General features: G+C 45.4%; 1 non-coding gene across 1 annotated transcript; it reads right to left on the bottom strand.

Annotated features, from left to right (window-relative positions):
- Window positions 1-16,915: 16,915 nt before the first annotated feature.
- trnar-ccu (transfer RNA arginine (anticodon CCU)) lies at window positions 16,916-16,988 on the bottom strand. Its single transcript has one exon. It is a non-coding gene; the product is annotated as a tRNA-Arg (tRNA).
- Window positions 16,989-18,527: the final 1,539 nt, after the last annotated feature.

The following is an 18,527-nucleotide window of genomic DNA, read 5'->3' on the forward strand; positions in this document are numbered from 1 at the left end:
TCATCTGTGTCTTAAATGGGCAACCCCTTATTTTAAACAGTGACCCCTAGTTCTACATTTTCCCACAAGAGGAAACATCCTTTCCACATCCACACCATCAAGACCCCTCAGAATCTTAAATGCTTCAATCAAGTTGCCTCTTAAGCTTTAAAACTCCAGCGGATACAAGCCGAGCCTGTCCAACCTTTCCTCATCAGACAACCACCCATTCCGGGTATTAGTCTAGTAAACTTTCTCTCAACTGCTTCCAACACATTTACATCCTTCCTTAAATAAGGAGACCAATACTGTACACAATACTCCAGATGTGGTCTCACCAAATACCCTATATAACTGAAGCATAACCTCCCTACTTTTGTATTCAATTCCGCTCGCAATAAACAAAAACATTCGATTCGCTTTCCTGAGCTGAATTTTTCTCCCCCTAAATATTGGAAAGACTGAAGCCATTGTCGTTGGTCTCCACCACAAATTCCATTCCCTAGCCACCGACCCCATCTCTCTCCCTGGCAAATCTCTGAGGCTGCACCAGATTGGTCATTTGCTTCAATTCGCATTTGACTCCGAAATGAGCTTCTGACCACAAAACCACTCCACTCCAATACCTCTTGACTTGACTCTTCCAATACTGTCCTGGCCAGCCTCCCATCTTCCACCCTCTATAAATTTCAGTTCATCCTAAATTCTGCTGCCTGAGTCCTAACACACACCAAACTCCCCTGTGATCACTGCCTTGTGTTGGCTCCCAGCAATGCCTCAAATTTTAAAATTCTCATCATTATTTTCATATTTCTCTATGGCCTCACCCCTTCCTATATCTGTCGCCTTCTCCTGCCCAACAAGCCTTCGAGCTATCGACACTCCTTCAATTTCTGGCCTCTTGAGCATGGCCGAATTTCATCACAACAGCATTGATGGTTGTGTCTTCAGCTGCCAAGGACCCAAGCTCTGGAATTTCCACCCGAAACCATCTGACTCTCTATCACTTTTCCTGGCTTACAATAGTATCGGGCTCCAGCAGCTTAATGGATAAGGTATTGATCCTCTGAAGCGGTGGTTATGGGTTCAAGTTTCATCTTGGCTGAAATAATTTTGGACCAGATACAAATGCCAAAGTACCTTCGATAAGCATTGCATATAAGTTTAGGCAGGCATCAAGATCAGCACAGGTTTGGAGGGCCGAATGTGCTGTACTGTTCTTTGTTCTTTGAGATTTGGTCCATTATAAAAGAGAGGCCATTGAGAATGGAAGGGCCCTGGTAAGATAATCGGTCGGGATGGTAAGACAGTCGTTATCAAGCATGGAAATCAAACTGTTAAGGTTCATTCTTCACGAATAATTGGGGTTGATTACAAAATCTCAGAATTTGAGCAGCTGACAGAGGGAAGAGGGGCACCTTGTACTTCAAATATTCATGTGTTTTGTGATGAAGGTCCTGAGTCACAGGTAGATCAAGAGTTGGTTAGTAATGTAACCGATCATGATGCTCAGGAAAGAGCTATCACATCCAAAGACCAATTTGTCTCGAGTAGGTACACGGGTGACATATATTCCAGAGGGGTCTGATAAATGGAAGGATGCGACAACTGTGGAGCGTGCAGGAAAAGCAAGTTTAAATATTGGTTAAATGTTCAAGATGATGGCCAAGAAGCTAGGGCCATGGACTGGCAGAGTGGGGTGAAAGTGTGGAGGGTAAGAAAGTGCAGTGCAAGTTTTGATAGTGGGTCAGGAAGTGACTCTTGCCTGAGGAAGTGACCACGTACTGGAGAAAGAGCCTCCGATAAAGCGCGAGGGAAATCTTCTAGCAGTCGTTCCAAAAGACATCAAAGTGCTAATAGAGGCTGTTGTATGAACAGATTACACAATGAAATGAAGGCTAGATGGCAGTCTCTGAATAGAATTAGAAGCAGAAGTCCTCATGATCATGAAGTTTTAGTGGCTGTCAGTAAACTGGAGGATAAACTAAAAAGAGAAGTAAAAGATAAGGAATTAGAGAGTTGGAGAGAGTTTGGCGTCTATTCCGAGGTACCAGATAGGGGACAGTCGGCCTTGTCACATAGATGGATTTGTACTGAGAAAGTACTTCCTGATGGAATTTATAAGGCTAAAGTGAGATTAGTTGTGAGGGGGTTTGAAGAGCGATTGGGGGATATCGATGTTAGAGTGGACTCACCCACAGCTGGAAAAGTAATCAAAAAATCTTTTTGACTCTTTTGGCCACATATTCATGGAAATGTAAGTCCATTGTCATAAAAGCTGTGTTTCTGCAAGGTGATACTTTTCAGAGAGAAGTGTATCTGAAACCACCTGAAGAGGCAGCAGATACAGAAGGAAAATTATGGAAACTGAACAAATGTGTCTATGGCCTTAATGATGCTTCCAGGGTGTGGTATTTCTCAGTGAGATCTCTTTTGTTGAAAATTGGTTGTGTTCAACTAAAAGCAGATCCTGCAACGTTTTATTGGTCTCATAAAGAGAAACTTTCAGGCATCTTCATGATGTATGTTGATAATATCTTATGCGGTGGTACTGTGGATTTTGAGAAATATGTTATTAATAAGATTAAGGCAGAATTTAAGATTGGGAGTCAGGCTTGTGGGGCCTTTAAATATATTGGTTTAGATGTTAAGCTGAATAAGTCTGGAATAAGTTTGAATCCACAATCCTATTTAGAGAGTGTTGCTCCCATCCCAGTTAATCGTGTTCGGTCATCACAGAAAGGTGACGATCTATCTAAAGCAGAGATTGAACAATTGCGAAGCCTGGTGGGACAATTAAACTGGTTGGGCTCTCAGACTAGGCCTGATGTTAGTTTTGATGTGCTGGAGTTAAGCACGATGATGAAACATCCAAAAGCTGAGAATGTTTTAAGGGCAAATAAAACATTGAAAAAGCTCAATGTGGAGAAATGTGCACTGAAGTTCCCATCCTTAGGTGACCCAAAGAACATGAAGCTAATAATTTTTAGTGATGCTTCACATGCTAATCTTGATGATGGGTATTCGTGTGCGGCTGGCTTCATAATATGTCTGATGGGTGAAAATGGGAAATCTTGCCCTTCAGCTTAGGAGGCTAAGAAAATAAAATGGGTTGTTAAATGCACTTTAGCTGCAGAAACACTGGTCTTGTGGAGGCAGTGGACATGGAGTTCTATTTGTCATATATTTTGGGTGAAATTCTGAACAAGGGACATCCTGAAGATAGAATACTCATTGAACTGTTATTTGGATAATAGTTCTTTGTGGGACAATGTACATTCTACAAAAAGTGTGAGTGATCAAAGACTACGTATTGACTTCACTGGATTGAAATAAATGCTGGAGAGAAAGGAAATCTCCAAACTCAAATGGGTAGATGCAAGTCATCAGCGATTTGATTGTTTCATAAAGAGAAATGTGAGTGCAAAGGAATTGTTGGAGTTGCTAGATGACGGGTATCTAACAATATAAAAAAAACTTTATGCTCAATATGGAATTTAATTTTGATTCATTTTGAAGTATTCTTTGAGCATGTTAATCTAAGTTGTATTGTAAAAGAAAGAAGGGAATCTGGTAATTGTGTGATTATGTGCAGGTGAAGGGAGTTAATTGGGTTTTACTTGAACACTTAAAAGCAGACACTCAGTGGGACTGGGAGAGGGATTTGTGTGCAGAGCTGCATGTTTGTAATCCTTTTTTTCTGCACAATAAATGTGAAACTGAGTAAATATAGGCTCCAGCCTTATCCTTCTAGAACAAGATTTCTGGAGTTTAACAGAGGTGACTGGACAGAATAAATAGACTGAGCCTGTTCCCATTGGTGGAAGGGCTGAGAACCAGAGGACACCGATTTCAGGGGATTTCATTGAGAATTGGATCAGCACCTGAAAAGAAATCATTTGCAGGGCTGTGGGTAAAGGATGGGGAGTGGGATTAGTTACATTGTCCTCACAGAGAGACAGCACAGACACGAGGGGCCAAATGTCCTCATTCTGTGCTGTAACCCTTCTATGATGCTATAATTGCCGTTAGTTCCTGACATTGTTTGAAGTTTGTGACAGTAGCTGGTGTAATGCAGAATGTGAGAAAGTTGTCTGCAGCTCAAATTCAAAGGGATTCACCTGCGTCATGGCAGGTGATCTTATAGAGGAAGAGGGAATAATTTTAAACTAGACCGCCCGGTGGGAAAGTGATCAGATTGGATTGGATAACAGAGATTCTGGTGGTGAGCAGGGGCGTGTTTGATCGTGAGTGGGGGAGGGGTTGCGGTGAGTGGGGGTGGGGATGTGGTGAGTGGGGGAGGGGCTGTTGTGAGTGGGGGAGGGGTTGTGGTGAGTGGGGGTGGGGAAGTGGTGAGTGGGGGAGGGGTTGTGGTGGGTGGTGTGTGATTGTGGTGAGTGGGGGTGGGGTTGTGGTGAGTGGGGGAGGGGATCTGGTGAGTGGGGGAGGGTTTGTGGTGAGTGGGGTTGGGGTTGTGGTGAGTGGGGGAGGGGTTGTGGTGACTGGGGCAGGGGTTGTGGTGAGTGGGGGAGGGGTTGAGGTGATTGGGGCAGAGGTTCTGGTGAGTGGGGGAGGGGTTGGGGTGTGTGGGGGAGGGGTTGTGGTGAGTGGGGGAGGGGTTGTGGTGAGTGAGGGAGGGGTTGTGGTGTGTGGGGGAGGGGTTGTGGTGATTGGGGGAGGGAAGGTGGTGAGTGGGGGAGGGGTTGTGGTGAGTGGGGGAGGGGTTGTGGTGTGTGGGGGAGGGGTTGTGGTGATTGGGGGAGGGGTTGTGGTGAGTGGGGGAGGGGTTGTGGTGAGTGGGGGAGGGGTTGTGGTGAGTGGGGGAGGGGTTGTGGTGAGTGAGGGAGGGGTTGTGGTGAGTGGGGGAGGGGTTGTGGTGTGTGGAGTAGGGGTTGTGGTGATTGGGGGAGGGGATGTGGTGAGTGGGGGAGGGGTTGTGGTGTGTGGGGGAGGGGTTGTGGTGTGTGGAGGAGGGGTTGTGGTGAGTGGGGGAGGGGTTGTGGTGTGTGGGGGAGGGGTTGTGGTGTGTGGGGGAGGGGTTGTGGTGAGTGGGGGAGGGGTTGTGGTGATTGGGGGAGGGGATGTGCTGAGCAGCTGGTAAGTACATGGTGTACAGATGAAGAATTTCTCTCCTTTTACTCACTTCAGCAATGCACCTGTCCCTCAGCTCACAAAAACACTCCCTATGATCCTACATCAGGGTGAATTTTCACCTCCAAACAGCTTCCTCGTAACCTTTGAGTTTGAGGCTGGGGAGAGGATTTTAACAGCCAAGAATGAGAGGGATGGAATCAGCTAAAAATCAGAGAAAATTGAAGCTTGACCACAGCCCGGCTCCAATACATCCACTTCCGGCTTTCACTGACACCCAATTGGCTGCACGTGAATAATTTGCCTGCTGGTGTAATCATTCAGACAGGTGGGTCGACAATTAACACACCATTTAAAATCACAATTACATAGAAAGGGTTGGATTTTCAATACATTTTCAGAATGCTTTGGATTTAACACCTCCAGCACAGGTTTCCTGGGGTCTGGGAAACTCTCCAGTGAAAAGAAGGTGAGATTGAGCTGCTCTTCATGGGGAGGTCTATCAGCTTCAGATAACCTGAACTCAATAAAGGTTCAGTGCTTCCAGCTGCTTGGCAGTTCCCTCTGGAAAACACCTTCCAGAGAGAGATTTTAGACTGAATTTTAACACTGACACCTACTCACACCTGGGGGAGTCTGTCAGTGGGCTGGGACCTGAAAGATCGAGGAGTGGACTTTGCCGTGGCTTTTTAACTCAGCCACAGCATTCCCACCCGGCTTCCAGGATTCCTGATAATCCGAGTGGGCGGTTGTGATGACGACCTGCACCTGACAAGCTAAGAATTTCTATTTAAAGGGACCTCGGCGTGGGTTACAATTCATCCAGTCTCCTAGTGTCAGCTTGGAGGGCCGAATGGCCTGTTCTGTGCTGTACTGTTCTTTGTTCTTTGTAGTGCATATCCAAGTATTTTTAAATGCAATGAGGGTTTCTGTCTCGACCACCCCGGAGGGGGTACAGCACTGATTTGCCAGAATGGCACTGGGGTTTAGAGGGTTAAATTATAAAGACAGCTTGTATCGAGTTAGCTTGTATAAAAGATTAAATGGTGATTAATTTACTGCCGTTTTGTTGGCTGCCCTGTCTGCAGAGACATAATACAAGCAGGTAGAGAAGTTGCACAAACATTGACCATCACAGGTTAAATTGTCTTGTCACAACAGCATTGTGAGAAATGGTCCCTCTTCCTTTTGCTGGTTTTTCTACTGCCTCACCTCAATAACCACAATAACAATTCTCTCCTTGAGTTTCATGGTTTATTGGATGAATGCACTCCTGATACAATGTGAATCCACAGAGGTTATCCGATAAGGTCCATCTACCACCCAGTGACATGATGTAGCTCGCTCTATTCTGTCAAGAAAAAATAGTTTGCATTGGCATTGCATACTGTTTTGTTAGCTAGCTAATACAGTTGTGCTACTCTCCATTGATGTCTACATGCTTAGTGACATTATTTATAGGGAAAAATGTGTTTTAAATCAGATTGTGTTTTGAAGGTATTAGATTGGCTATTCACTTTATATGCAAATTAATAGCCCCCATGTCTGTGACAGAGTCATTAATTTTGTCACATGTCCCTGGTGCAACATGTTGGGGCCTCTCTCTGCTCCAAACCTTATTACAACCTTGATCTAAACATGGGCAAAAGAACTGAATTCTAGAGGTGAGGTGAGAGTGACTGCCCTTGACATCAAGGCATAATTTAACCGAGTGTGGCATCAAGGAGCCCGAGGACAATTGAAGTCAATGAGAATCAGAGGGAAATCTCTCCTCTGGCTGGAGTCAGATGTCAGTGAAGATGGTTGTGATTGTTGGAAGCCAATCATCTCGGCCTCAAGATATTGCTGTTGGAGTTCTTCAGGGCCATGTCCTAGGCCCAAACATCTTCAGCTGCTTCATCAATGACTTTCCCCCCATCATAAGGTCAGATGTGGGGATTTTTAATCATGATTACATAGTGTTCAGTACCATTCACAATTCCTCAGTCTGTGCCTGCATGCAGCAAAACCTGGACAATATTCAGGCTTGGGTTGATAAGTGGCAAGTAACATTGTGCCACTGTCATGAACGGATGAAAACCAAGTGGAAATTTTAGAATTTCTGTGCACTTGGGTGTTATCGTCAGCTGCCATTCAACACAGTGAAACTAGTAGCCAGTAGGGTACAAATATGTTAAAAACTCAGCTCTTAATGTGCATGTTGACCCTTTTGTTCTGGGTACTGCATGTTTTTGCTGAAGAATCTTTTGAGTTTGAGAACATCCATTTTTTTCTCTCTGGTTTCTGTATATACACAGCATATTAAGTTGATTTACTTCAGTGTTCAGCGTGTTTAAAATGGAGTGGGAGATCACTTCACTGAATCTAATATGTCGTCAGACCAACATGAGGTGGAAAAGCTACTTGAAGGGATCACATGATCTAGAACCCACCCTTTTTAGCCTGTCTAATTTTAAACAGTTTCAGTTAAAGAGAACAGCTTCTACAAGAAGCAGCAGCCTTGAAGCCCCGCACTTCTCTATCTCCGGGGCCTACAAGAACACAAGAAAATAAGAAATAGGAGCAGCAGTAGGCCATTCAGCCCCTCAAGCCTTCCCTGCCATTCAATAAGATCATGGCTGATCTGCCCCAGACCTCAACTCCTCTTTCATCCCAGCATCTCATAGCCCTCAACTCCCCGAAATTTCAAAAATCTATCTACCTCCTCTTTAAATACTTTCAGCGATCTAGCCTCCACCACTCTCTGAGGTAGAGAATTCTAGACATTCACTACCCTATGAGAGAAGAAATTCCTTCGCATCTCAGTTTTAAATGAGTGTCCCCTTATTCTGTAACTATGTCCCTTAGTTTGAGAATTCCCCACGAGTGGAAACATCTTCTCAACATCTACCCTGTCAAGCCCCCTCAGAATCTTGTAAGTTTCAATAAGATCACCCCTTATTCTTCTAAACTCTAATGAATAAAGGCTTAACATGTTTAGCCGTTCTTGATTAGTGAATCCCTTCATCCCAGGAATCAACCTAGTGAATCAAATAATCCTTTCTTAAATACGTGGACCAGAACTGTGCACAGTAATCCAGGTGTGGCCTCACCAGAACCCTGTATAGTTGCAACAAAACTTCCCTATTTTTAAACTCCAGTCCCCTGGCAATAAAGGCCAAAATTCCATTTGCCTTCGTAATTACTTGTTGTACCTGCATGCTAACTTTTTGTGTTTCATGCACAAAAACACCCAGATCCCTCTGTGCTGCACTTTTTTGAAGTCTCTCTCCATTTCAATAATAGTCTGCCTTTTGATTCTTTCGACCAAAGTGCATGACCTCACACTTTCCTACATTAACCTCCATCTGCCAAGTTTTTGCCCACTCACTCAACGTATCCATATCCCCTTGCAGATTCCTTATGTCCTCATCACAACATGCCCTCCCAACTATTTTTGTATCATCAGCAAATTTGGATCTATTACACTTTGTCCCCTCCTCCAAGTCATTAATAGAGACAGCAAATAATTGAGGTCCTAGGACTGATCCTTGTGGCACTCCACAAATTAGGTCTTTCCAACCTGATAAAGACGCATTAATCCTGACTCTCTGGGCTGAATGTTACCGGCCCCTCAACGCCCCGGTTCACAGAGTGGGTGCTGGTAAAATACTGCAGAGAGAAGCTCACCATGACCCGCGACGTCGAGACGGGTCCATCAAATTTTACCGGTAGTGGCAGGACCTCGTTGAGGACCCCTCTGCATGACGGTGACACCACAATTACCATATGGTAATGATTACTTACCTATGCTGATTATGCAGCCCGCCACCTCTGCACCAACACTTCCGGATTTTTCATTGAAAGGGCGGCGGTCACGAGCCATCCTGTTCACGATTTGAAAAGCCGACGGGTCCTCAGAGGCAGAACTTGTCGCTAGCGAAGGTAAGTTGTGTTATTCAGGGGTCTCACTCTGCATTACGGGAGGGGGATACACAGGGGGCTAACTCAGCATTCTTAAAGAGAGGAGGGAATGTGCAGGGGGTCTAACTCTGTATTCCTAAAGAGAGGAGGGGATGTGCAGGGGGTCTAACTCTGCATTCTTAAAGGGAGGAGAGGGATGTGCAGGGATCTAACTATTCTTAAAGGGAGGAGGGGGGATATTCAGGGGTCTAACTCTGTATTCTTAAAGGGAGGAGGGGGGATATGCAGGGGTCTAACTCTGCATTTTTAAGGGCAGGAGGGAGGGGGGATTTGCAGGGGTCTAACTCTGTATTCTTCAAGGGAGGAGAGGGATGTGCAGGGATCTAACTATTCTTAAAGGGAGGAGGGGGGATGTGCAGGGGTCTAACTCTGTATTCTTCAAGGGAGGAGAGGGATGTGCAGGGATCTAACTCTGCATTTTTAAGGGCAGGAGGGAGGGGGGATATTCAGGGGTCTAACTCTGCATTTTTAAGGGCAGGAGGGAGGGGGGATTTGCAGGGGTCTAACTCTGCATTTTTAAGGGCAGGAGGGAGGGGGGATTTGCAGGGGTCTAACTCTGTATTCTGGAAGGTAGCCACTGCGACTTCCCCCTCCGTTATGGTTGACAGCTCTGTGTCATTGACTGCCTCTGTTATTGAAGGAGCAATGGCACTCGAGTCTCCCTGTATGTGGGGAGAGTGCCACAGATGGTAGGTGTGTGAAGCTTGTATGTCTTGTGGGTCAGTCTATGCAGCATGTTCAATCTCTATGTGGTCATGCGGTGCCACTCTTAGTGGGAGCTAAGACAGGAAATGTTCTGCCATACCACACAGCTGCTGTATGAAAGCACCTGATGTACCAGTCAACATCAGTCTCTGTCCTGTCAGGAACCTTCGAAGCATTGAAGGAACCGAGCTGAATTGCAGCTTGAAGATGAGGATGGTTCACGGTATATTCATTGATGCCCTTCTTGAGAGGATCCATATGAGCTGCAGGTAAAACCAACAGGCAGTTGCAGCACACATAGGGCCACCCAGTCGTGAGCAGCAGCACCCAAGGTGAGCTCGCCACTACAGATCCCTGTGCATCTACAAGTCCCACTGAGCAGAGAGACCTTGGGGTGCAAGTACATAGTTCCCTGAAAGTGGCAACACAGGTAGACAGGGTGGTGAAGAAGGCATATGGCATGCTTGCCTTCATCGGCCGAGGCATTGAGTACAAGAGTTGGGACGTCATGTTACAGTTGTACATAACGTTGGTTAGGCCGCATTTGGAGTCCTGTGTGCAGTTCTGGTCTCCGCACTACAGGAAAGATGTGATTAAGCTGGAGAGGGTGCAGAAAAGATTCACAAGCACATTGCCTGGTTTGAAGGGCTTGAGTTATAAAGAGAGATTGGAGAGGCTGGGTCTGTTTTCCCTGGAGCGAAGGAGACTGAGAGGGGACATGATAGAGGTATCTAAAATTATGAGAGGCATAGATAGGGTAGATAGCCAGAGTCTGTTTCCCATGGTCGGGGTGAGTAAAACTAGAGGGCATAGATTTGTGAGAGGAAGGAGGTTTAAAGGGGATCAAAGAGGTCAATTTTTCACAGAAAGAATAGTGGGTATCTGGAATGAGCTGCCTGAGGAGGTGGTGGAGGCAGGAACAGCAGCGACATTTAAGAGGCATCTGGACAGGTACTTGAATGAGCAAGGCATAGAGGGATATGGAATTAATGCAGGCAGAGGGGATTAGTATAGATAGGCATTATGGTCAGCATGGATGCGATGGGCCGAAAGGCCTATTTCTATGCTGTACGACTCTATGACTCTATAATATACCTGCAGATGCCAGAGCGCCAGTGTCAGAGGCAACTGCGGATGTCGAGAGAGGTGGTGACACATCCTGTGCCAGTCACAGTTGCCATTGCTGTTCGCTGAAATGGCTCAGATGGAGGGGTGGATTCTAGGAGACAAGGGCTACACCTTGTAGACATGGCTGCTGACACCAGTGAGACACCCAGCACTGCTGCAGAAGAACGATACAACGCCAGCCACAGAGCTACAAGAGCTACCACTGAGCAGGCGATCGGCAGGCTTAAAATGCGATTCCGCTGCCTGGAGTGGTGCCCCGCAGGACAGGCCGGAAAGGATAACTTGTATCGTTGCTGTTTGCGGTGCTCTGCACAATGACACAGTCAATAGGGGGGAGGCCTTGCAGGATGAGGAGAGACATGAGCAGGACTCATCCTCAGACGATGATGACCCTGAGGTCTTACAGCAAGGAAGGTACATGGGAGGACAGAGAACATCCAGGCACTGTGTGCAGGGTGAGCAGTGAGCTCAGGATGCACGGCAGCACCTCATTGATCAAAGGTTCTCCATGACATAGGAACCACCATGGGCTCTGCACACCACACAGCACCCTCATTCACCTGTTGTGCAGCAATCCACATCTGCAACATCTTTGTGTACACCATTACTCACAGCAGAATACTGAGTCATTGTCCACATTCCTGCCTCCGTGAAGATGCACATGAGTGATACTGACATGGCAATGATGTTATTCCATACATTGGCAATTCTGGAAGACCAATACTGTAATGGGAGGAGCCACGATCAGTACATGCTGGTACACTTCATTCACACAGTAAAAGTGCTGCAATGTTAGTGAAGACAAATTTGTTCCCGGCCTTTCTAGGGTGTTGTGTCACCCATGCAGACCCGTCTGTGTCAGGATGCTTGTTGGAAATGCTTGCAGATTCTCCTACGCGGTGCCACTTCTGCGCCAGTAGCCTGACTGCAGGAAGGCTGCTGCTATGATAGCCCTTTGGCTGTGGATGACTTTGGCAGTCGTACCCTGTGCACATGAAGCTTAGAGGGTCCAGCTGGCTGGGAGAGTGATTGTTCATCCCCTTCTTTCATTGGACCCTTTGATGTTGGATAGTCACACGGCTACTCACCTTCTCTGTCACCTCCAGCCAGAATGTCTTGTTCTGGCGGTAGAGCATCTTCTTACCATCGCTGGTGAAAAGGACCTCCCGCTTTGCCCACACAGCCTAGAGGAGGGTGAGCAGGGAAGCTTCACTACACTGCGGGGCCACCCTAGAATACCCCTCTGCCATCCTCAGCTTTTGGTGTGGTCCTTTAAATGCAAAGGTAACTCCACCATGTAACAGCTCTGACGTCTGACTGCAAGGTTTGTCTTGCACATGTTTGAAAACCATTGCGACATTGGGGCAGGGTGGGGGAGGGGCCTAATCTGTGCTGTTGTCATGGGTTTTTCAACAATTACACATCAACACATGTTCACGAACACTTTGCTTCTGCAGCAGTTGATCATATTTAATGGTGTAATATTTGTAGTTGGCAATGCAGCTAGAAATTGAACATTTTTCCCTGTTTTTTTAACATTGATGATATAATTGTGGTTACATGTATTTTCACATCGCAGTTCGCAGAGAAATGAATACAGATTCCAAATGCATATTAGACTGTGGTTTTTCACAGTCAGATGCTTAGATACTCATAGTAGGTAATTATTCTTCAATTATGGTTTTATTTATGTTGTATATTCTGTCTCTCGATGCAGAAATCAACAAGCGCATGGGAAAGGCTTCCACTGCTATGTCCAGACTGGCCAAGAGAGTGTGGGAAAATGGCGCACTGACACGGAACACAAAATTCCGAGTGTATCAAGCCTGTGTCCTCAGTACCTTGCTCTTTGGCAGCGAGGCCTGGACAGTGTATGTCAGCCAAGAGCGACGTCTCAACTCATTCCATCTTCGCTGCCTCCGGAGAATCCTTGGCATCAGGTGGCAGGGCCGCATCTCCAACACAGAAGTCCTCGAGGCGGCCAACATCCCCAGCTTAGACACACGACTGAGTCAGCGGCGCTTGAGATGGCTTGGCCATGTGAGCCACATGGAAGATGGCAGGATCCCCAAAGTCACATTGAACAGCGAGCTCGCCACTGGTATCAGACCCACCGGCCGTCCACGTCTCCGCTTTAGAGACGTCTGTAAACACAATATGAAATCCTGTGACATTGATCACAAGTCGTGGGAGTCAGTTGCCAGCGTTCGCCAGAGCTGGCGGGCAGCCATAAAGACGGGGCTGAAGTGTGGCGAGTCGAAGAGACTTAGTAGTTGGCAGGAAAAAAGACAGAGGCGAAAGGGAAGAGCCAACTGTGTAACAGCCCCGATAAACAAATTTCTCTGCAGCACCTGTGGAAGAGCCTGTCACTCTAGAATTGGCCTTTATAGCCACTCCAGGCGCTGCTTCACAAACCACTGACCACCTCCAGGCGCTTATCCATTGTCTCTCGAGATAAGGAGGCCAAAGAAGAATACTCGCCTTTGATGATATATTTCAGTCTCACGCCATGGAATGTGCAAAATTAAGATTATTCCCCCTGGTGCGGCACGCGTACAAGAAGGAATGTTACACTGGAGTGGAAGAAGAGGATCGCCACTTTATAGGACACTGGGACACAGCAGGGTAAGTATGTGACAGAAAAGCAGAAAGTGCTGGGGTAACTCAGCAGGTCAGGCAGCATCTGTGAAGAGAGAAGCAGAGTTAACTTTCAGGTCTGTGAACTTGGTCAAGTTAACTCTGCTTCTCTCTCCACAGATGCTGCCTGACCTGCTGGGTTTCTGCATCACTTTCTGCTTTGCTGCCAGATTGACAGCAGCCCCACTCTTCAGCAGTCAGGTAAGTATTCTTTGACAGCTGTCAGGAAGCAGATGCTGGGACGCTTAAAATAGGGCCCGAGCACCTGCTACACAACTGTCAAAAACTCTCTCCCTGTGCCGAATGTCCCGGATCTCCTCACGTAATATGGGGAGGGTGACGGGCGGCCTCGATGGAAATGAGCCCCCGTAATTAATATCGCGGGGGCTTGGCGGCGGCCGCTGAATGTGGGCACCGCGCTGAGTTTAAAGGGCACTGCCGTTCAGCCCTCTGTCTTCTGTGAGTTAACCAATCCTCAATCCATGCTAATACTTTACCCCCAATACCGTGAGCTCCGATCTTGTGCAATAATCTTTTATGTGGCAACTTATCGAATGCCTTCTGGAAATCCAAATACCCTACATCTACCAGTTCCCCTTTATCAACTCTGTTTGTTATATCCTCAAAGAACTCGAGCAACTTTGTCAAACATGATTTCCCTTTCACAAAACCATGTTGGCTCTGATTGCATTATGGTTTTCTAAATGTCCTGCTATTTCTTCCTTAATAATGGACTCTAGCATTTTCCCAACGACTGATGTTCAGCCGACTGACCTACAGTTTCCTGCTTTTTGTCTCCCTCCCCTCTTGAACAGGGGCCTTCACATTTGCGGTTTTCCAATCCGCTGGGACCCTCCCGGAATCCAGTGAGTTCTGGAATATTTCCACCAATGCCTCCACTATCTCTGCAGCCACTTCCTTTAAAACCCTTGGATGTAGGCCATCAGGTCCTGGCGACTTGTCTGCCTTTAGTCCCATTAGTTTGTCAAATACTTTGTCCCTCGTGATAGAGACTGTTTCAAGATCTTTCCTCCCATTAGCTCCTTGCTTATCTGATATCTGTGGGATGTTTATAGTGTCCTTCACAGTGATGACCGATGCAAAATATTGCTTTAAATTATCTGCCATTTCCCTGTTCCCCCTTATCAATTCTCCAAACACATCTTCCAAGGGTCCCACACTCACTTTAGCTGCTCTCTTTCTTTTTATATACCCATCGAAGCTCTTGCTGTTTGTTTTTATATTTCTTGCCACTTTACTTTCATGATCAATTTTCTCCCTCTTTATTAGCTTTTTAGTCATCCGCTGCTAGTTCCTAAAAAAACTTCCCAATCCTCTGGCCGACCACTAGTTTTCACCGCTTTGTATGCCTTAGTATTTGATTGGATACTCTCCTTGACTGCCTGTGTTAACCACAGGTGGTTCATCCTTCTCATCGAGTCCTTCTTTTTGACCGAGATAAATTTTTGCTGAGCATTATGAAATATCTGCTGAAATGTCTGCCACTGCTCATCCACTGACCTTCCTCTTAGTCTATTTTCCCAGCTCACTTTTGACAACTCTTTCTTCATCCCTCTGTAATTGCCCTTGTTTAAGTTGAGGACACTGGTTTGAGACCCGAGTTACTCGCCCTCAAACTGAATTTGAAATTTTCCCATGTTGTGATCGCTTCCCCCTAGAGGATCCTTAACTACGATATCTCTTATTAATCCTATCTCATTACACATTACTAGATCTTCCCGAATAGGTTCAGCAACATATTGCTCTAAGTATCAATCTAAGTGCAATCAACAAATTCGTCTTCCATGTTACCTCTGCCAATCTGATTTGTCCATTCAATGTGCAGATTAAAATCACCATGACAATTGTAGCTCCCTTCTTACACGTCTCCATTATTTCCCGATTTATACTTTGTCCCACAGTGAGACGACTCTTCAGGGGCCTATAAACATCTCCCACCCGTGACTTCTTCCCCTTGCTGTTCCTTATTTCCAACCAAACTGATTCCACATCACGATCTATTGCACCTATATCACCATTCACCACCGCACTGATACCTTCCTTTATTAACAAAGGTACCCCACCTCCTTTTCCTTTTTGCCTATTTTTCCAGAATGTCGAATACCCTTGAATATTGAGTTCCCAGTCTTGGTCACCCTGCAACCACGTCTCTGTAATAGCTATCAAGTCATATTTATTTATTTCTATTTGTGCCATCAACTCATCTATCTTGTTACAAATGCCAGGTGCATTCAGATAAAGAGCCTTAAGCTTTGACTTTTTACCATTATTACATTTTTATCAGCTACTGATTTTCGTGATAATAATACCTTCTAATAGCACATTCAGAATAATGTATCATCTCAGCTATACTAGAAACAATAATGGTCACAAACATCAAACCTGTTCCGTTAACCAAAGTCATATCTATAACCATGGGGTAGCTATACCACACAAACAGATTTGTGAAGAGCACAATGATGTTTTTTGTTAAAGTTATCATTTTAAACTGTAAAGTGCAGCTTAATGATTTGACTTTTATCCCCACAATAAAAACACAGATCTGACTTTTCTCAAGCTAATTTTTATTCGCTTTTCTCGTGTTAATGTGTTCCAAGTGGAAAAGGTTGGAAACCACAAATACAATGTTCAAGAGCCACATCTTTCTCCGGAGCTGCAGGTTGCTGACCCCTGACCTAGAAGGACAAGAGCATGCTGGTGCATGGGAACACCACCACCTCCAAGTTCCCCTCCCAGTCCCAAACCTTCCTGATTTGGAAATATATCACTGTTCCTTCACTGTCACTGGGTCAAAATCCTGGAACTGCGTCCCTAACAGCATTGTGGGTGTACCTTCACTGCACAGACTGAAACTGTTCAAGAAGAGGGGTCAGCACTTTGTGAAGGGAATTTATGGATAGACAATAAATTCTGGCTTTGCCAGCACTTACATCCTGCGTATGAATAAAAAAAAGTATTGATCCTGACAACTGCCTGGTCTGTGCAGCTCAGTGGACCAGCAGACTGTACAGTTGCCTGCTGAGCATTTTCATGGTGTGATAGCCCAGATAATAATTGAAGACAGAATTGTTGGTGTTTGGAGGAAGAGTGTGGTGTGTATTTGAGGTGTGAATGTGCTTAGAGGATTTGTAGTTGAGTTGTAATTTATGTTTGTATTTGAAAGTAGGAACTGTGCATGGGATGTTGTGTGAAGTGAAAAGAGGGGTAAAAGGGAGAGGATTTGTGTGGAAAGTAGAGGTGGTATTGTTCAGTGAGTGTGAAGATGGCACAGAGATTGGTTGAAAGATGACATCAGATTGTGAGAGTGGAAAGCAAATAAGAAAGGAGGTGAAGTGGTGAAATATGTTACAAAGTTATGAGGAAAGGAGAATGGTTGAAAGTGCATTTATTGCACCCCAGATGGGACTTGAACCCACAATCCCTGGCTTAGGAGGCCAGTGCCTTATCCATTAGGCCACTGGGGCTGTTGGTGCAAGTTTTCTAAGTTGTCCCTTTGACACTCTTTCTAAGCAGTGCTAAATATGAAGCCTTTATTTTCTCACACAACCACAATGTATTGATGCCAAAGGTTCCAGCAATGACATGACAGGATGTGACTTGCTGTTGTCTGTCAACAATTAGTACAGTTGATTACTGGGCAAAATGTTGATTGGATGTGAAAAGCAAGTGTCTTTCCAGAGCTTTCTTTCCTTACCCTGGCTCGAAGTTTCAGTCATTTCTCAGACAGCACTCAAACTGAAGCTACTTTAATCTTTGTGTGTTTCTTAATGATGACAAAGAGCAGATATTCACTGAATGAAGATTAATCTCATCCCAGATGGGATTTAACCTCACAAATATCTGCCTGTAGAAACCAGTGCCTTATCCATTCGGCCACAGGAGCACGACATCACACTGGATGCTCTTGCTGTTTGCTCTGGATTCTTTCTAAATTCCACCTGTCCCTGTGGCCACTCACTTTATTTTCAGCCAATTCCACATCCTTTAGCAATGATGTGGAGCAGGTGGGAGCAGATCTGGTTTCCTGAAGCCGTTTGCTCAATGATATATTTTATCTTCTTGGAAATATCACTGTCTATCATTAGGGAAGAATTTACAAAGCTTCCCTTAAGCATGTTATCCTTTGACTTGTACAAACACCACGACATTGATTAGACTTCTACTGCTGGATATGTGCTCTCATTTATAATGGACCATGATATTTGGTAACTGTTAGTGGGCCCAGGACTGCATCAGAGATTCACGAGTGTTCGTAAGGATTCAAATACACAGGACAATGATATCAAACATCATCAAAAACACCATTACCTCACTACCATGTCATGAAGCTGAAGGCATTTGATGTCACAAGGAAGCTTGCTGACAGGAGCAACTGAGATTGGTTGATAAAGACATCAGTGAGAGGGGACAGAATATTTTGAGTGGGGAGGGGAATTTGTGGTTGATATGGAAACCGAAAACATTGGGAAAAGTGTTGAGATACTACAGTCAGAGATTCAGGAGCTCGGGAGGAATTAAAGAGCAGGACTTCAAAGCTAGTAATTTCTGGATTACTTCCAGTGTCATGTGCTAGTGAGTACAGGAGCAATAAGATAAGACAGCTTATCACCCAGCATGTAAAAAGATTCCTGGGGTATTGGAACCAGTTCTGGGGCAGGAGGGACCTGTTCAAGATGGACGGGTTGTACCTCAACAAAACTGGGACTGATGTCCTTGAAGAAACTTTAACTGGTGTTGTTAGTGAAGGTTTACATGAATTTGGCGGGGGTGGGGGAGGCACCAGGATGTAGCATTAGAGAGGAGAAGCAAGATGCAAAGTGGACTGGGAGAGACAAATAGCACCAGAATAAAGAATAATTCAGAAATGGGAGGGTCAGACTGGGAGTAAATATGAAGCAGTCTGAGATGTATTTGGAGTGTATGTAAGTAAATGCACTGAGTGTGGGAAATGAGCTCCGTGAGCTGCAGGTACAAGTCACCACACTGGACTATGATATTGTGGC

The sequence above is a fragment of the Heterodontus francisci genome, chromosome 10 (genome assembly GCF_036365525.1).
Source record: "Heterodontus francisci isolate sHetFra1 chromosome 10, sHetFra1.hap1, whole genome shotgun sequence".
NCBI lineage: Eukaryota > Metazoa > Chordata > Chondrichthyes > Heterodontiformes > Heterodontidae > Heterodontus > Heterodontus francisci.